This window comes from Centruroides sculpturatus, unplaced genomic scaffold, assembly GCF_000671375.1.
Source record: "Centruroides sculpturatus isolate CEXI.00-Female unplaced genomic scaffold, Cexi_2.0 scaffold571, whole genome shotgun sequence".
NCBI classification, from domain to species: Eukaryota; Metazoa; Arthropoda; class Arachnida; order Scorpiones; family Buthidae; genus Centruroides; species Centruroides sculpturatus.
Window position 1 is genome coordinate 356,472 of NW_019385013.1, and position 17,349 is coordinate 373,820.

Genomic DNA, 17,349 nt, shown 5'->3' on the forward strand with positions numbered 1-17,349 from the left:
ATAATGCTTGAGACGACATAGCCTGGAAATCAGTTTTGGAAACACATGTCCTAATTTCTGATAAACAATGATTATTTCAAGGCCACAACAATGTGAAATGCCAGTGGCATGCAATTTACATCTGACACTGTTAATGGGACATCTTTTACAATCAAATCTGCAATGACATATTCTGTATTTATTTTGGTTTAAAATATTGAGTAAATTATATCTTTTAATTATCCATACATTAGTAACTTTAATACAAATTATATATACATTAAATTTTCTAGAATATTTGGATTTTATGAAAAGCCTTTATTTTTGGAATTATGTAAAACACTTCAAAATATTCAAGTATATGCAGGACAGATGATGTTTTCTATTGGAGATCCAGATGATAGTATATATGTTGTCCAAAGTGGTCGTTTAATTAACAGTATTCATAACAGAATCTGTAAGTATTCAGTAATTTATATTGTTTTTAGTGAACTTTAGATAAGTCATAATTAGCATCTAACTTTAAGGTTTTTTAACTTTTAGGTTGAAAATAATTACATAATTATCAACCTAATTATTATAACTTAACTTATTAGCTTGATAATTGTTATATAAAACAATATTTTATAATTTTAATGAATATCAAATTATAATTGATATTTTATAAAACTTGTGCTTACTCTCTCTAATGTAATAAAATTTATAAATAATTTGTAAATTCTTAATGCAGAAAATTATTATTAGAATTAAATAATGTTTTTTCTAATAATAAACCCTTTTCGTGCTCAATGGACAGAAAGAGAAACAAAATTGGGCTTAGTTATGCAAAAGGCTACCAACTGTCAAATGTACAAAAATGGGTTGAAGTGTGTGAATTCAATATTGTTTAATCTTCATTTTACAGAAATAATCAAACACAACACAGCTACTGTTAATATTTGTAAAGTTCAATGACTAATCCAGTCTATATTTTGTGTGAAAATGAAAAACTCTAATTGTAATATACTCAGTTTAATTAAATTAATTATGTATGTAGAAGGTAGGTAGCTTTTTGGTCCAATTGTTAATGAAATAAGTTTATTAACTTATAATTTCATTAACAATATCTTAGCTTTACTTTGTGTAAACGATTGTTTTAGTTTAAATAGTACAGAACATGTTAGTCTGAAAATTTTGTGAGTCAGTGTAAATGTTTGTCTGACTGTTTGTAAATGTGAGTCAACTTAAGTAATCCACAAGTCACATCAGTCATTTGTATACACATTTATTGTGTACTTTGTACAACATTACAAGTTGTAATACATTACAGATATTACATCTGTTAAAAATGCAGCACTGGTATGTACCAGTACTTGTAAATAAGACTTGGTGGCCAGATTTTTTTGTTGTTCCAGGTCCAAAAATATTTTCTTTTGAACCTATTTTGCACTAAATTTTGGAAAATTTTTGGCTAATTCTCAAATTTACGTTAATATTTTGCAATTTTAGCCCCTTTTTTTTGAAAAAGTGAGAATTTGCTTAGAATTCGCACACAATTGCTCCAGACATAAAAAAAATATGCATATGCATAAGCTTGTCATTTTTTCCTAGAATTTAGAAATCAAGGCATCTATATGCCCATCTGGTAGCCTTGATGAGACTTGTGCCCTTCAAGCCTGTCTACCTATTGAGATTGACTTTGAAGAGCTAATCTGGTAAGCCTATACTTGTGTAAGTCACACACACATCAATGTTTCCTATCTTATCTATGCTGACTGATCATTACAGATGAAATATGCATATAATGTGAAAAATTGTGGCGATATAGCCTTAGTAAATCATTTACCATTGTTGCTAATATTGCTAAACATTTATATTTAGTCAAAATATTTCTTCCTTTATCTGAATTTGGTGGTTACTTTTTCATTAAATCATTGTATGTAATCATTCAGATATTTAATATAAAGACATCATTTAGGGTAATCAGCTTATGTGATTAAATTCTACATTTGTTTGTATGTTGGGTTTCTGGGTGAAGAGGATGGTGGGGATCACTAAAACAACAATAAAATGCATTGTCCTAAAGGATATGTCCTTCAAAGTTTCAGAATTCTATCTTAATTAAAAGTGGTTGAAATTTGAGTTACAAAATTTGAAGGCATGTTTTATTTAACTTGCTTTGTATCATTTTAAAACATTTAAATTTTTTGTTTGTATAAATTTTAATATTTCTATATTAGGATGGCAGAGAATTACATTTGAAGAAAGTAAATGAAGGAGAAACTATTGCAAGTCTTTTAAGTATAATGGATGTTTTAACTGTAAGTAGTATGATTTGAATTATTAGCTTATGTAACTTGCAACTTCATATATTCCTATTGATTAAAAATTTTCAAATATTTACTTTTGTCAGTAAAAATAATGGATCTATTCAATTTTTTTCAAATGTTATGCTAAAAAGCAGTTTAATGTCAAATACTGATACAAATCATCATGAATTTATCAATAATTTGTCTAGAAATATTATTTTTGATATATTTAAGATATGTTTTTGTCAAAAGTTTATTTGAAGTTAAACAATGCTAGTGTTTGTTGTAGTTTACAATAATGTAAGTCTTATTTGCAGTAGAAATACATTATATAAATACAGTAGAGCATTGATTATCCGAATCAATTGGGGACTGGGGTTATTCAAAAATCGCTATTTTGGATAACCGATTATGTACGAAAAAATATTAACGTATCCCATGTTGAAATTTTTCTCTGTTGCATGTCGTTTTGCGTTGAATTTTCGTCGATGTTATGCCTAACGAAGACTATTGTATCGTTAAAAATAATTTTTTTATTTTGTACAAACAAAATAAATATATTGAAAAATATAAAAACAATAAAAAATTATACTTCAGATGTTAATTTAGTATCAAAAACATAAAATATTTGAGTAGCCCAAGACATAGCCAAAGATTGAAGTGCTACAGCACTGGCAAAAATTTAAATTTGCCGACTGGAATTCTTTCGGATAATTGACGCTCTACTGTAATATATATCATATTAGTTGACAAATTAATTTTTATTATAATCAAACTAATGCAAAATAATCCTTTTATTAAAGCTGTCACATACATGTAATATTCAAATAATTTTGCCTATCAGATTAAAATTCACTTTATGCAATATTGTCAAAATTATATGATGACACTTAAAAGTTTTTTAAGAACTTTTATATCAATTGTTGTTGTAACAGTCTTGTAAATCAAAATCATCTTATAATAAAATCTAATCTTTATATAAAGAATTTTATTTCAGTTGTCACAAGCTTAGAAGAAAACATCAAATAAAATTGTCAATGTTTGAGAGAAGAAAATAGCCAACATTATTTACAAAGTTAGCTCTTTTCTAATTTTGAAAATTTGACTATAATAACTCTAATATTAAAAACAAACTGGTTTGATTATGAAACTTTTTAATTTATCTATCAAGAGATAAGAAAGTACATGATTGTAACTAGTGACAACAGATGGCATGTGATCTTATATTTATACTATATTGTAAAATTGTGAAAGTCAGAATATATTGACATATGTACTACATAAATTTTTCTTTAAAAAACACTTGAATGTAAAAATAACTTTGCTTTTTTATTTGTCACCTTTCTCCAAAGAAAAATTTATGTAGTACATAAATTTTTCTTTAAAAAACACTTGAATGTAAAAATAACTTTGCTTTTTTATTTGTCACCTTTCTCCATTGATTCTCAGTTTTATACAGTAAATCATTTTTGAGATGATTTAAAAAAAATTATGTTAAATATATACTTTGATAGGTAATTTTATATTGTTAAAAATATCAAAATCTACTTCTGTCAAAATTTTTTGTTTTTGGAATTTGATTAGAGAGAAATTTTATTAAAAATTCTAAGTATAGATCAGTGTTCCCAAAGTGAGTGCTGCTGCCCCTAGGGGGCAAAAAAAGAAGAAAGGGAATGGCAGGGTCTTGACTGAACAGTGACTATAGGCTAAGGTTGGGTTTACTGACAACCTTTGCCTTTCCTTTATTTAAAATGGATAAGAAGAAACATTGTGTTTAATAGTTTTCAGATACGGAGAACAATGTATTATAAGGTTACAGTGTGAAGTTCATAGTTGCTCAATAAAGTTTGAGAATATCTAGTATAGATGGTAAAAATGTAAATATTGAAAAAATTTATTAGTTTAAAAATATTTCTTTATCTTCTAACCATTTTATTATGTTAACTTCTAGGAAAGTAAGTTAGAATTACCAGACCACTATGAATTAATGATTAACTTTACAATTAAGTTTTAAAATGGTTTTTAATACTTTTTTTCAAAAATTTGTTTTTAGGGTCATCCTGCACAATATAAAACTGTATCAGCAAAAGCTTTAGAAGACTGTAATGTTCTAAGGTAAATTTTCATAAATTAAAACATTCTTTCTTGACTGATGATGATATAATGATATTAGTTGTTATAAAGATATTTATCAGTTTGGTCTGTGTTTATTTTGTGGAATAATTTTAAAAAATTATATTAATATGAAAGTTATTTATGAAAATAGATGTAGCTTCAGCCGTATAATAGAACTTATTATGTAAAATATATTATTTTATAAACATTATATAACACTTGTATGCATTGGTAAAATATTCAAATCGGTAATAACAATAAGTAATTCAGGCATTTGTATAAGATGATAAACACTTGTTCTTAAATATTTAATTTGAAGTTTATTTTGAGAATTTTCTACTAAAAAATCAGAACTGAAAATAAAAAGTGAGAGAGCCCAGACTTGATGAAAAAATTTTATTCAAAAAAAATTTTTCAAAAGGAAAAATTCCTAAAGGATATGATAACTTTTCCCACATACTTGCTTCCTTATTTAAGGTGACAAATCAAATGTGTTAAGATAAGAACCAATCAAATCAAATGTGTCACCAGGAACTTAACAACAAAATTGGTATTGGACGTAGAAATTTACTTTACCAAAAAAAAGGCAATGGAAGAAAGTGGGAGGATCCCCAAATAAAAAAGGCAATGTCTGATATTGACACCAGGAGTTCGTCTGACAGAAGAGTCTGTTTGTCCTCAAAGGTTGGTCGTGTGTGCATTAGGATACACTTTGCTGTGGATACTCTGCCAATAGCCAGTGATCAGAAGCTTAACCACCGATAATCAATGATCCCAAGTACCCATCAAAGACTATAGTATCGCCTCCTCTGAAAAAAGGCCCAAATTGAGAGCAATCTGATGCGAACGTTTGTAAATTCTTTCTTTCTCACACTTAAAGTTTGCGTGTTTATAGTTTACAAAAAATAATACCTGTTTATTGATTATATAATCGAGTTGTTGTAAAGTGCAATTCTTTCACCCAATCCTTCTCCATCCTGAGTCCAAGTGCAGACATTACAGCTTGCATGAAAAGGTTTGTGTTTGGCCAAAAGACTATGACAAAAAACACACCTTAAAAATCCAGCAAAGAAAATTTACTAAATAAAAACGTTTTTGGTTTGTTTAACCGATCGTCCTTAGTTATGATAAAATAGAACGTGAAAATAGAATGTAAATTTAAAAATAAACGATAACCAGAATTCTAAAATAAATACATAAATAAATAACTGAAATTGTAGTTGCAAATATTAAATAAATAACTACAGAAATAAAATAAACAATAAAAAGTAAAAATAGATAATAATTGTTCCTTAATAAAATTAACTTTCTTAAAAAGACTGCCACAAGGTAGCCAAGGTGTCTGCATTTCTATGGTTGATGCAACCGGTTTTTTTGTGTGCATTAAAAATCTCCAATCTTTCCAGATATTCTTATAGTATGAATATTCGATGCTGGTTTGATGATTGATGCCTGCTCCCATTGCACCTGAATGTCCTGATGATGTGCATAAGCTGCCAGCGTTGTTATTGAGATTTTTATCAATTGTATATTTGTTCTTTGAGCTGTTATTGTAAGTTGCGCATAGTGGCATCCATGTAGACCAGTTTTGATTTGAAATGTTTGTTAATTAATGGGATGGAGTAAATCCCCGCAGCCGAACTACAGTTATATGGTTTTTTTTATCATTCCTTAAAATTCTGAATTTTGTTGGGTTGCATTAATATACAACCTTGAGATTATTAGTTCTGGCTGCTTTTTTATGTATTCTTCTTAAAAAAGGTATATAATTTAAAACCACTTTGTTTCTGGTCCATCGAAGTATGTTGATGTTTTGTTGCTTGAAGGCTGTGATCAAAATCTTATTTAGTAAATTTTCGTTTTTGGATTTTTAAAGGTGTGTTTTTTGTTGTATTCTATTTATCCAGTAGATATAAAATATATGGATATGTCCAAAAAACAGTGGTATCTGAACACTTTGTCATTGCAAACACTGTCAACCCTTTGGTCAAGTTGTGCTGAAGCATAAGGGGTGCTTCGAACGTCATCACACTAGTGTCAGAATTGGGATTTTAAGGGCCCCACGTCCCCTGGAAGTACAAAAACAAAAGGCCGACGCAAATACAAAACCTTTGGAAAAATTAGGCTCTGAGAAAAAGGTGAACTCCCCAATCACAGGTCACAATAGTAGCAGAGTGACAGTAAGGGCAAATTAGAGACCAAATCAGAGAAAAAACAAAAGGGACAAGGATGGAAACAAGAGGAGAAACAAAAGTGCACTTGCAACAGCGGTATAGGCAGTATGATTCCTTTAATTCCAACATTTTCTGTAGACTTAACAGGATTAAAAGTAGGAAAATTTCTTAAATCAATAGATCAAATGATGAAATTGACAGTCTGGTCAAAATACCAATGTTTAGTGATTGCAAAACTAAGGCTAACAGGTATTGCAAGTGAATTCACATGGAAAGATGCTTGCATGAAAGAAACCAAGAAATATGATGACTTCATAAAAGAAATGATAAAGAGGTTCGAAAGAGAGCCCTATTCGCTTCGCCTTCAAAGATTTTACACATGCATACAGCATACAGGAAGAGTGACAAAGATACACAAACATTTGCAGTTAGGCTGCAGATACTAGTATCAGAAACAATCAGAGCAGGCTAGTGATGACTCCCATGAATCAGAAATCAAAATGATGTCAACCTAAAGAAAGGGATGAGTGGTTAAGAATGCAATTTTTAAGTGGCCTTAATCCTATAATTAAAAGACAAGTGATGTCTCGAGAGCCAGAAACTTTTGATGGAGTGGTACAGGTGGCCATCAGTGAAGAAACAATATATCAATTAAACAGCAAACCTGTCATTAGAGCAATAGATGAAGACAAACGAGCAGACCATACTAATAATATCAGACGATCAGGCAAATACAGGAACAATTAGATGAATTAAGGCATCACAAAAGTCAGAGAGATGAACCTAGATATAAAAATCCTCCATTTGCATGAAAAAATGCTATCAAGATGATAGAAATAGATTTAGAGATCAACAGGATGACTCAAGAAACATAGTAGGTGGCATGCAAACTCAGACAATTTTCAGTACGGAACAAGAAATAGAACAAGCGGCTCATGAACTAATTGGCAAACTCGAATGAAACAACCTCAACCCCAGATACAGCGGCATGAGAGGAGGAACAATAGAAATGGGCAAGAAAATAGAGGAAGCTATAGGCAGGAGAGACAAAAGTCATATGAGATCAAAATCTTGAGATTCAATGAAACAAATTATCTTAAGGATAGAGTTCAAGATGAGGAGTCGTGATTATACTGTCAAATTAATTTCACCAAGATGCAATTAGCTGTAGACACAGGCTTGAAAGTAACACTGTTGTCAAAGGTCCCTAGTGCAGAAAATAGGCAAACTTCATAGAACATACGATAGAAAAGAGAGATTATTTTGAAGAGTCATCAGACAAAATCTATCCATATGGAAGAAGCAAATTTTGATTCAAAATAGGCCCTCTACAATTTCTTTACATATGTTACATCATTGATGATCACATCACGTATCCATTTGACAGATTACTAGGAAGAGCTATAATTACTGACCTAAGGTTAGGAATAAATATGGCAGACAGAACAATAACACTTTCTGATGGAAGAGGAATAAGCTTCCAAGAGCCCTCCAAGACAAGGGAGAAAGCCAAACAAGCATGAGCAAGGAGGATCCTAACCAACAGGGAAAATGTTGTCAGAGTTGTCCGACCATGGGAAAGAACCCAAGAAATAGTAGGAGGAGAGAAAATTAAAGATAAACCTCAAGAAAGAGAGAAGAAACAGATTCAATTACAGAATCTGCCAGATTCTAATAAAATTCACTCTTAAAAAGATGAAGAGAAGGGTCAACAAATGATCCAATCCACGGAAGAGAAGGATAACAAACCAATTTCATTTTTCCCAACGGGAAGGGGACGAAACTTAAAAACAAGGAGCCATTCAGAACTGAAGTAAATCCTATATCAACTCAAGCAGAAGTAAGAAACGAGGAAAAACAAGGTCAATCAGATGCAATTTGAAAACAAGAAAAACAACCAAAGCCCGATCAAATTCTAAGCTTTAAAATATTACTCAAAGCCATAATAGTCCTCTTCACTATGATGCTGATGTTTTTAGGCATCCCATTTTTGCCTGTAGTCATTTTCTCGAAGATCAACCCCCTTCACAAGGTCAAGGAACTCTAGACACAACATCAACTACAATGCTACATCCACTGAAAGCTGCTTACCCATTAGAAAATCATCTCTCACATGCACAAATAAAGTCAGATGGAAAACAAATCAGACAAAAAATGATCGCAACAATTAGCAGAATTAATTAGGGAGCCCAACAGATAGCATTTTGTTAATGTTACATAGCTCATCAAAAGATAGCGATGATTTTTTTCTTTTATTGTCACACCGACTGCGAGGAGCAAACTGAAAATTGAACTTGCTCTTTTGGGACCAAGCATGATTTTGGAAAGGCCAGTGTGATGTGAGAGCTCAGACTCAACAAAAAAATTTTTCAAAAGAAAAAAAATCTTAAAGGATATGATTATAACTTTTCCCACATACTTGCTTCCTTATTTAAGGTGACAAGTCAAATGTGTCACCAGGAACTTAACAACAAAATTGGTATTGGATGTGGAGATTTACTTTACAAAAAAAGAGTAATGGAAGAAAAGAGGGAAAATCCCCAAATAAAAGGCAATGTCTGATATTGACACCAGGAGTTTGTCCGACAGAAGAGTCTGTCCATCCTTGAAGGTTGGTCATGTGTGCACTAGGATACACTTTGCTGTGGATACTCTGCCAATAGCCAGTAATCAGAAGCTTAACCACTGATAATCGATGACCTCACATACCCATCAAGGACTATAGTATCATCTTCTCTGAAAAAAGGCCCAAATCAAGAGAGCGATCTTCAGGTAAATACTTTGCACCAATGTTTGTCTCTCTTTCTCTCTCGCTTAAAGCTTATGTGTAAATAGTTTATATAATCAATAAATGGGTATTATTTTTTATAATAAAGTTGTAAAGTGCATTTCTTTTGCCCAATTTGTCTCCATCCCAAGTCCAAGTGTCTACACACTCTACGGCTCATGCAAAAAGGTTTGTCTGTCCAAAAGACTGGTATCAGACTGACAACTTTGTCATCACAAACGCAGTGTTGACCCTTCGGTCAAATGGTGCTGAAGCATAGGGACGCTTTGAGCATTGTCACAAAAGAGAAGTAAAAACACAGCAAGTAATTGAAAACACAACAAAAGTATTAAGTATTTCAATGTTTATGATTTGTATTAACATATTAAGCACCACAGTAGTGGGACATAAATTATTACATTGGGCCATGATCCTTTTTATTAACGAAATTAACACAAATATGATGGCTATTTAATATAATTTTTATGCATTGTTAAAAAACATTTTTCTCAATTTTTAGGCATGTGTTGCCTGAATGATTTTTTCCCCCCTCCCTAATTACATTATGCCATCTTGTATGCTCATCAGCTTTTGAACTCAACAAAACTAACACATTCAAGATTGCATAATTGTATTGATAGAAAGCCAAGAGAAATAGAGTAATCACTGAAATAATACATTCACTGTTTTTTACTGTTTATATTCATTGAGAGAAAATTAAGATTGTTTCTTGAATATTTGTTTTTGTGCTTTGTTTTTATGATATTGTACTTATTCATATTCATTGTGCAAGAAAAACATTAGAAAAGGCAAATTTTGCTCATTTTTCTTTTTATTGGGAGAAAATAAATTCCTATTAATAGTCTATTATAAAAATTAGTGGGTTAAGTGCAATTTTTATTTTATAGGCCATGCTTTAACTATATCCATTATGTTTATATGGGTAGCATGTTGATCCAAAGTTACACTTCTCAGATTTAAATGTAGAGCAATTCAACCATGCCATATGTTGCTTATTTGCAATACATGGCACTTAATGTGTTAAACAACTTTTCCATTGGCTGATTTCATTTCAAATGGATTAAGCTGATTTTAACTGATTTCATGTTTAATTAATTTAAAGAGTTTATGTATATACAGTAGAGCATCATTTATCCGAAAGTCGGTTATCCGAAAGCATTCCAGTCGGCAAATTTAAATTTTCACTAGTGCTGTGGCACTGCAATCTTTGGCTATATCTTGGGCTACTCCAATATTTTTTTTGTTGGTGTGTGTGTGTTAGCTGGCAGCACTTGCACTTTTGTGTGGTGTTTTTCTGAGGACTGTGTGTCGTGCTGAATCAAACGTTTTTGATACTAGATCAACTTCTAAAGTGTATTTTTTTTGGTTTTTATATTTTTCAAAATATTTATTTTGTTTGTACAAAATAAAAAAATAATTTTTAACGATACAGTAGCCACGGTTATTATTTTAGAAAGTTTATGTTAGGCTTAACATCGACGAAAATTTAACGCGAAGTGACACGCAACGGAGAAAAATTTCAACATGGGATAGGTTAATATATTTTTTCATACATAATTGGTTATCCGAAAAATAAGTTATCCAAACAACCCCAGTCCCCAATTGATTCGGATAAACGACGCTCTACTGTATATTATGATTTTACCCATTGCCAATGGAAAATTTTTTTACATAATGAGGCCAGATTCAGATTATTTTTATTAGACAATATACCTTGCGACACCGGGAAATACATTCCCGGTGTCGCTATAGCATAACCGGGTATAAACAAAATATTTATAATATATTACACAGATGAAATACATCTTTTCAATTGAAATTAATATAACAAATAATAATTAAACGCATGTACAGATAATATATATAAATATTACACGCGTACATATGAATAAATAACAAGAAAGAACAAAAAAAAACCAAAACTCAAAAAAAATCGAAAACAAAACCGCAAATACAAATAATACGCACGTACAAACACTATGTGCATAATCGTGTGCTTGAAAATTATAAATCTAATATCCACATGAGCACATTAAATGCTATCAAGTACAGTCAGTTTCACGAAAAAGAATTCATGTAAAAATACAATATAATACCCGCGTGAACATATTAAATGCTATCTAGTACAATCACTTTCACGTCAAAGATTCATAGAAAATACAAATCACCCACGAGTTGAATTACCTGAGTAGAGATAAAGGCCAAGAAAACACGAGTGTAGTATGCAGTCCGTTTAATAGTTCAGATTCACTGCTGCAACTCTCTCGTTAGTTTCCAGCAAAAGATGAACAAGCAGGTCTTAGAAAGCACACAAGTAACACCTGTAATTCGTGTAGGATAGTTCACCATTGTTGAAACAGATGCGGAATATTTTCAGTTCAAATATTGTCATGCACAGGCTATGTGAAAGGTGGAGGCCGTTGAGAACAAGAGTGAGGTATGCAGTCCATTTAAAGTTCATACTAGCTGCGGTCACACTCCTGTTAGCTCTTTGCAGTCCCATGATCAAGCAGGTGTACCCAGGTACACCTAATAATGTAATAGTAATACAATCTGTACCTTAGATGACAAAGTTAAGATTCACTCCAAGTTATAGTTCCACTAGCAAGTACCAATATCCTTATTGAACAGAATAACACGGTACAGTTGTTCTCTTAAAGTACATGTTGACTAGTTGCATAAATGCATCATAAGTATCTTTATAGTCAAATAGACATTGTATAGTCGGAGATGGCCAGTGTAAATTATGTGATTCAACTAATATTTTCAATGAGTGTCTTTCTCTTTCAAGCATAGGGCAACAATATATGTAGTGTCTGCTACCATCATCACAGTCACAAATAGGACACAAAGGATAATTAGTGCCTTTAAATCTAGACAAATGTGTGTTAAATCTTCCATGATTAGTTAACATTTGAGTTAACTTGTGTGAAGGAGAATACCATTTATTGTTGAGGAATTTAGGAATATCTCGGATATACTCATGAGTCATAGTGCTAATATCATTCCATTCCAGCTGCCAAGATGTTATCATTTCTTTCCATAATATATTTTTAATCATTCATATACTTATATGCTTATATGCCACTGGTAACTCTTTGCAATTAGAGGCCTCCTTGGCAAGCTCATCGGCCATTTCGTTGCTGTAATGTCCTTGGTGACTTCGGATCCAATTTATAGTGAAATTACAAGTAGAGGTATTCATAACTTTCTGTATCCTATTAGCAATAGGGTGAAAGTTTCTTGTATGTAGAAGGGTAATAGCAGAGGCACAATCAGTTGTAATAGTAATCTTTTTGTTTAAAAAACCCTGATTACACCAAGAGGCAGCCATTAGTATTGCAAACATTTCGGCCTGAAAATTGGAGCATTTTCTGCCAAGCCTAAATTTTTCCATTGCTATTACCTCACTGCCTCGATAGGCTACAAAACTACAGCCCACTTTGTCATCAGTTTTTGAGCCATCTGTGTAAATATTAATTTCAGGTTCATGTGAGGAGTTGAAGATAAACTTGTTTGATTCAGCTGGATGTTTGGTTCGGTCATAAGCAACAGGTTTTTCGAGATCTTCGGCATTAATGATGTAATCACTAACGTGTATATCACGTCCCCATTTTATGTACCATATTTTAGCATTGTAATCTATTATCTTGTCAATTGGCGGACACCTTGCCAATACCTGTATCGAAACATTAGGAGTTGTGCTGTATGCTCTAGTTATTTGTATAAGAGCCCTCCTCCGTGCGGATTAAGTTTTTGCATATTGAGGCCAATGAAATCCTACAATAAAAGGTCAATTCCACCATAAGACTTTCTCTTGAGATGTGAAAAGAATGTAGGATGAAGAGATGAAGCAGCTGTGTTTTCTTCTGTTAACTTGTAAATATTAAAAAAAAATTTTTTTCTTGTAAATTTTAAATGTAATTATCATCATGACTATTTACTAGTTTTATTAATGTTAATACTATACATAGTTGAAAAGCAATATTTATATTGACACTCAATTCCTTGCATGTCAATCAACAATCTACAGATATGCATTGCATTATTCATGCCCAATGTTTTTCTATTAATATCAAAAAGTATCTGTCCATTTTTGATGAAAATACAGTAATCCGTCATCATATTTCTAAAGTTGTTTACAGCTTGTAGCTATTAATGAATATTTTGTTCTTGTGTGCAATCTTGATTTTTTTTCCCCATAATATAATACAAACATCTTTTTGACACTCATCATTGCTCAACTATTAATGCTAGCAATACTCAACTATACCACTAACTACACACAAATTGGGCTAACTACACACAAATTGGGGGAAATTACTAGCAATGGTTTCACGGATAGTGCCTTAGGAACAGATTTCTAGCAGTGTTGCCACTAAAAAAATAGTTCGTATAATTTTTTCAAAATTTTTTCCATTTATTTAAATAGGTTACCGGTTGAAGCATTTAAAGTTCTTCTGAAACGAAATCCAGAATCATTAGTAAGGTTGACACAAGCAGTTATGGTTAGGATACAGAGAGTTACTTTTACTGCTCTTCATCATTATCTGGGATTAACTACACAGTTAATTAAAACAGTATGTTGCCTATAACTTACTAATTTTAAATTTTAAGTTTCATGTGTTTAATAGAGAAATGTATTTTAGCACACTAAAAAACCTCTGCATTCCTTGTCGCCTAAAGCAAGTCCGTCACGACCGCAGTCTCGTCGCATTAGTCAAGAAAATCCTCAGCCAAAAACCACAAATGATATTTTTACGTTTGAGAAAACTGTGACGTTTGCGGATAAACCATGTATGATTTAGTTTTTTACATCGTTTGCTAACTTTACACGTTTCTTTTCTTTTCTTTTTAATAAATCTGAAAGGAATCAAAAAATTAATTCTTAATTTTAATGTTTTAATATTAAAAATAAATTATAAAATTTTTCAGGATTTTTTGGTTTAAAACTATTATTAAGAATATCTATCAAGTCATGGTTTTTTTCTTATTAATTTTAATAGTAAATGATGATAATTAATAATAATAAATTTTTTACTTTTTGACTTCATAGATTTTAAACATATGTTTAGAGTCATATTAAAATTTTAATGTGATTCTTCTAATCTTTTTTTATAACAATACATTTTATATATTACTTTCAACATTTTAATACTGATTAAACTTTTACATTTATTAAATTTTCTTAGACGAGCTTCAGCCACTCGAGGAAGAAAGATTCCGTCATTCAGATAGTTTTAAAATTTTTCACTGGATGATAATTTGTTAATAAATAAAAAGACAGTCATTTTCCAAAAATATTTCGGAGCGATCACCATTTATTTCTTTAAAATGTTCCACAATAAACTTGAGGCGACCCGACCTTTCCTTTTAGGCTACATGGCCGCCTATATAGTTACTTAAAAACACAGAAATAATCCAATTAAAAATATATACAATTTGTAAAAATGTAGAAAAATTGGAATCGGTGATCTTACGACATCTTAGACTTGCATCCTTGTTTATTCGGGAGTTTCTGGTCTTTATATCTACTTAAAAATTACTATATAAAGACCAGAAACTCCCGAATGGACAAGGATGCAAGTCTAAGATGTCGTAAGATCACCGATTCCAATTTTTCTACATTTTTACAAATTGTATATATTTTTAATTGGATTATTTCTGTGTTTTTAAGTAACTATATAGGCGGCCATGTAGCCTAAAAGGAAAGGTCGGGTCGCCTCAAGTTTATTGTGGAACATTTTAAAGAAATAAATGGTGATCGCTCCGAAATATTTTTGGAAAATGACTGTCTTTTTATTTATTATTCAGATAGTTGTCTAACCGAAGCAGATGCTGCTAATTTGAGAGGTTATGTGTCTGCATACTTTGAAAAAGCAAAACAGGTATAAGACAAATTTAATATAAATTGGTTTGGAAAGTTAGCATCTGTATTGTGATTCACTTAATACACTTTGTTCAAAGATGCATTTTTTATAATATGTAAATTTATATATAAAATTTTTTAACTCTAAGATCAAACTTAATTAATATTTACTGTATCATACTACTAATTATTTTTGAAATTTATTTTATCAAATATTCCTTAGTCTGTTATTTATAGCTATTTTATTTTGCTTCTTCAATTTATTTTAGCTGTTTTTGATGCTTAGATACTTTTAGTTGTTCCAATTTAATGTCACATTAGTTTCAATGGTTTCTTTGCTACTAACAAGTGTTAACAAGTGTTAAACTTTGTGGTCTGCAATTTTCAAAAATTTTAGACCTATAAATTTCTACTGGTGTTTATCTATCTGCTCATCTTTCCTTAATCTTAAGAACAGTTAGATGAAATTCGAGACATGATATGGAAAGCTTAAGAGCAGGAAGCCTGATTAACTGTATATGAACTTCTGCTTTGGACCAGAAGTGACTTTATTTGAATTCAAAACTTTTCTCCTGAGCAAAGTTAGATAGATGACCAGAATGACTCCATTGTTAATGAGAAAAATGTGTCAATATGATGTGCAGGGGGCTTTTGACCCTGTACATCATATTGATACTTTTAAAATTGAGTGCATTGTGATGAAAAATTGGAGTCAATGAATATGAATTGGAGATGAAAAATAGTTTTTAACCAAAATAATTGCTCATTTAACATATAAAATGCCATCAAGACAATATTATAATATACCATTTAAAATGAATATTTATTATGTGGGATGTGCATAAGAGCATGGAGATAGGGCTGCTGAACATTACTTGTTTTGTGACATTTGTATTTATCATTATCATACAGGATGTTTTCTCATTTTTATATATATATATGTATGTATGTATGTGTGTATGTATGTAAATATATTTATATACTTTGTTGTTGCAGTTATTTAAAAAAATAACATTAAATTTTAATGAAACTTTGTTATATGTTTTCACGATTTTTAAACCTTTCATTCACTTAATTTTATTTATAGGGTGCATCAGGAGTGACAGCAACTTCTGATTCAGTAAAAGTTAGAAAAAGAAAAACTAGTTTTTATTTTCCAGAAGACAAAGTACAAGCAGCTGAAGAAGAAGAACTTAAGAAAATGGCTATTGAAGGTTTTATGCTACAATTGGGAATAGAGGTATAGTAGTAAGATGATGCAATTTGAAATAGGTCATAGAATTACATTTAAATTTATTCTTTAGTTCAAATGATTTAATACTTATCTTTTTTGTTTTTGGACAAATGTTTGTAAAAAACACTTGTCATAAGTTTTTCAAATTTGGAATGGAAGGAAGATGAATGAATTGCTATAGTAAAACCATATTAACAATATGGTTTTACTATAGCATAATATGCTTTTACTAATATTTTCATATTAACAATTCCTTAACTCCTTAACATTAACCATTCTTCTATGTGTAACTTTATTTCTTAGTTAAAACAAAAAGAAAATTAGTAGTTTATGAATAAAATTTTAATCTCAATTATATGCCTTTGTGTTCTTATCTTATATTTATTATACTGGTGACCAGTATAATAAGTCCTAGTAATAAAATAAGTACTTGTAGACAAATTACATAATAAAAAATGTTAATCTATTCAGAAACTAAATTTATAAATATGAACTTTAAATAAACATGAGTAATCTAAAGCCAGTTAACTAACATAAATAAGATTATTTTAATTAAGCATGGTTAAAATCTGTTTGTAGCAATTACATGTTATCTGCGATTTAAGTTGCTTATTTATAAGAGTAAATTGCAAGAACATATTGCTAACTGTTTGTAACCTTTCGTAAAATAATCTTTTTAATATTTTCTGACTAACTGATTTTTGGCCATCATTATATTTATGAATGTCACATATATATACTTTGAAATTTTTCAAATTTTAGGAAATCAGTGACAATAAAACTAATATTGGCTTACATCAGCTTGTTTATTTTTATACAAATTGATTATAATTTATAAATAGTTGACATTAAACATAACATGCTCAGCAAATAATTAACTTATCACACTACACCTTTATTTT

General features: G+C 30.5%; 1 pseudogene; it reads left to right on the top strand.

Moving 5' to 3' along the window:
* The window catches only part of LOC111633417, an 89,408-nt pseudogene that overhangs the window by 37,506 nt on the left and 34,553 nt on the right, over positions 1 to 17,349 (top strand).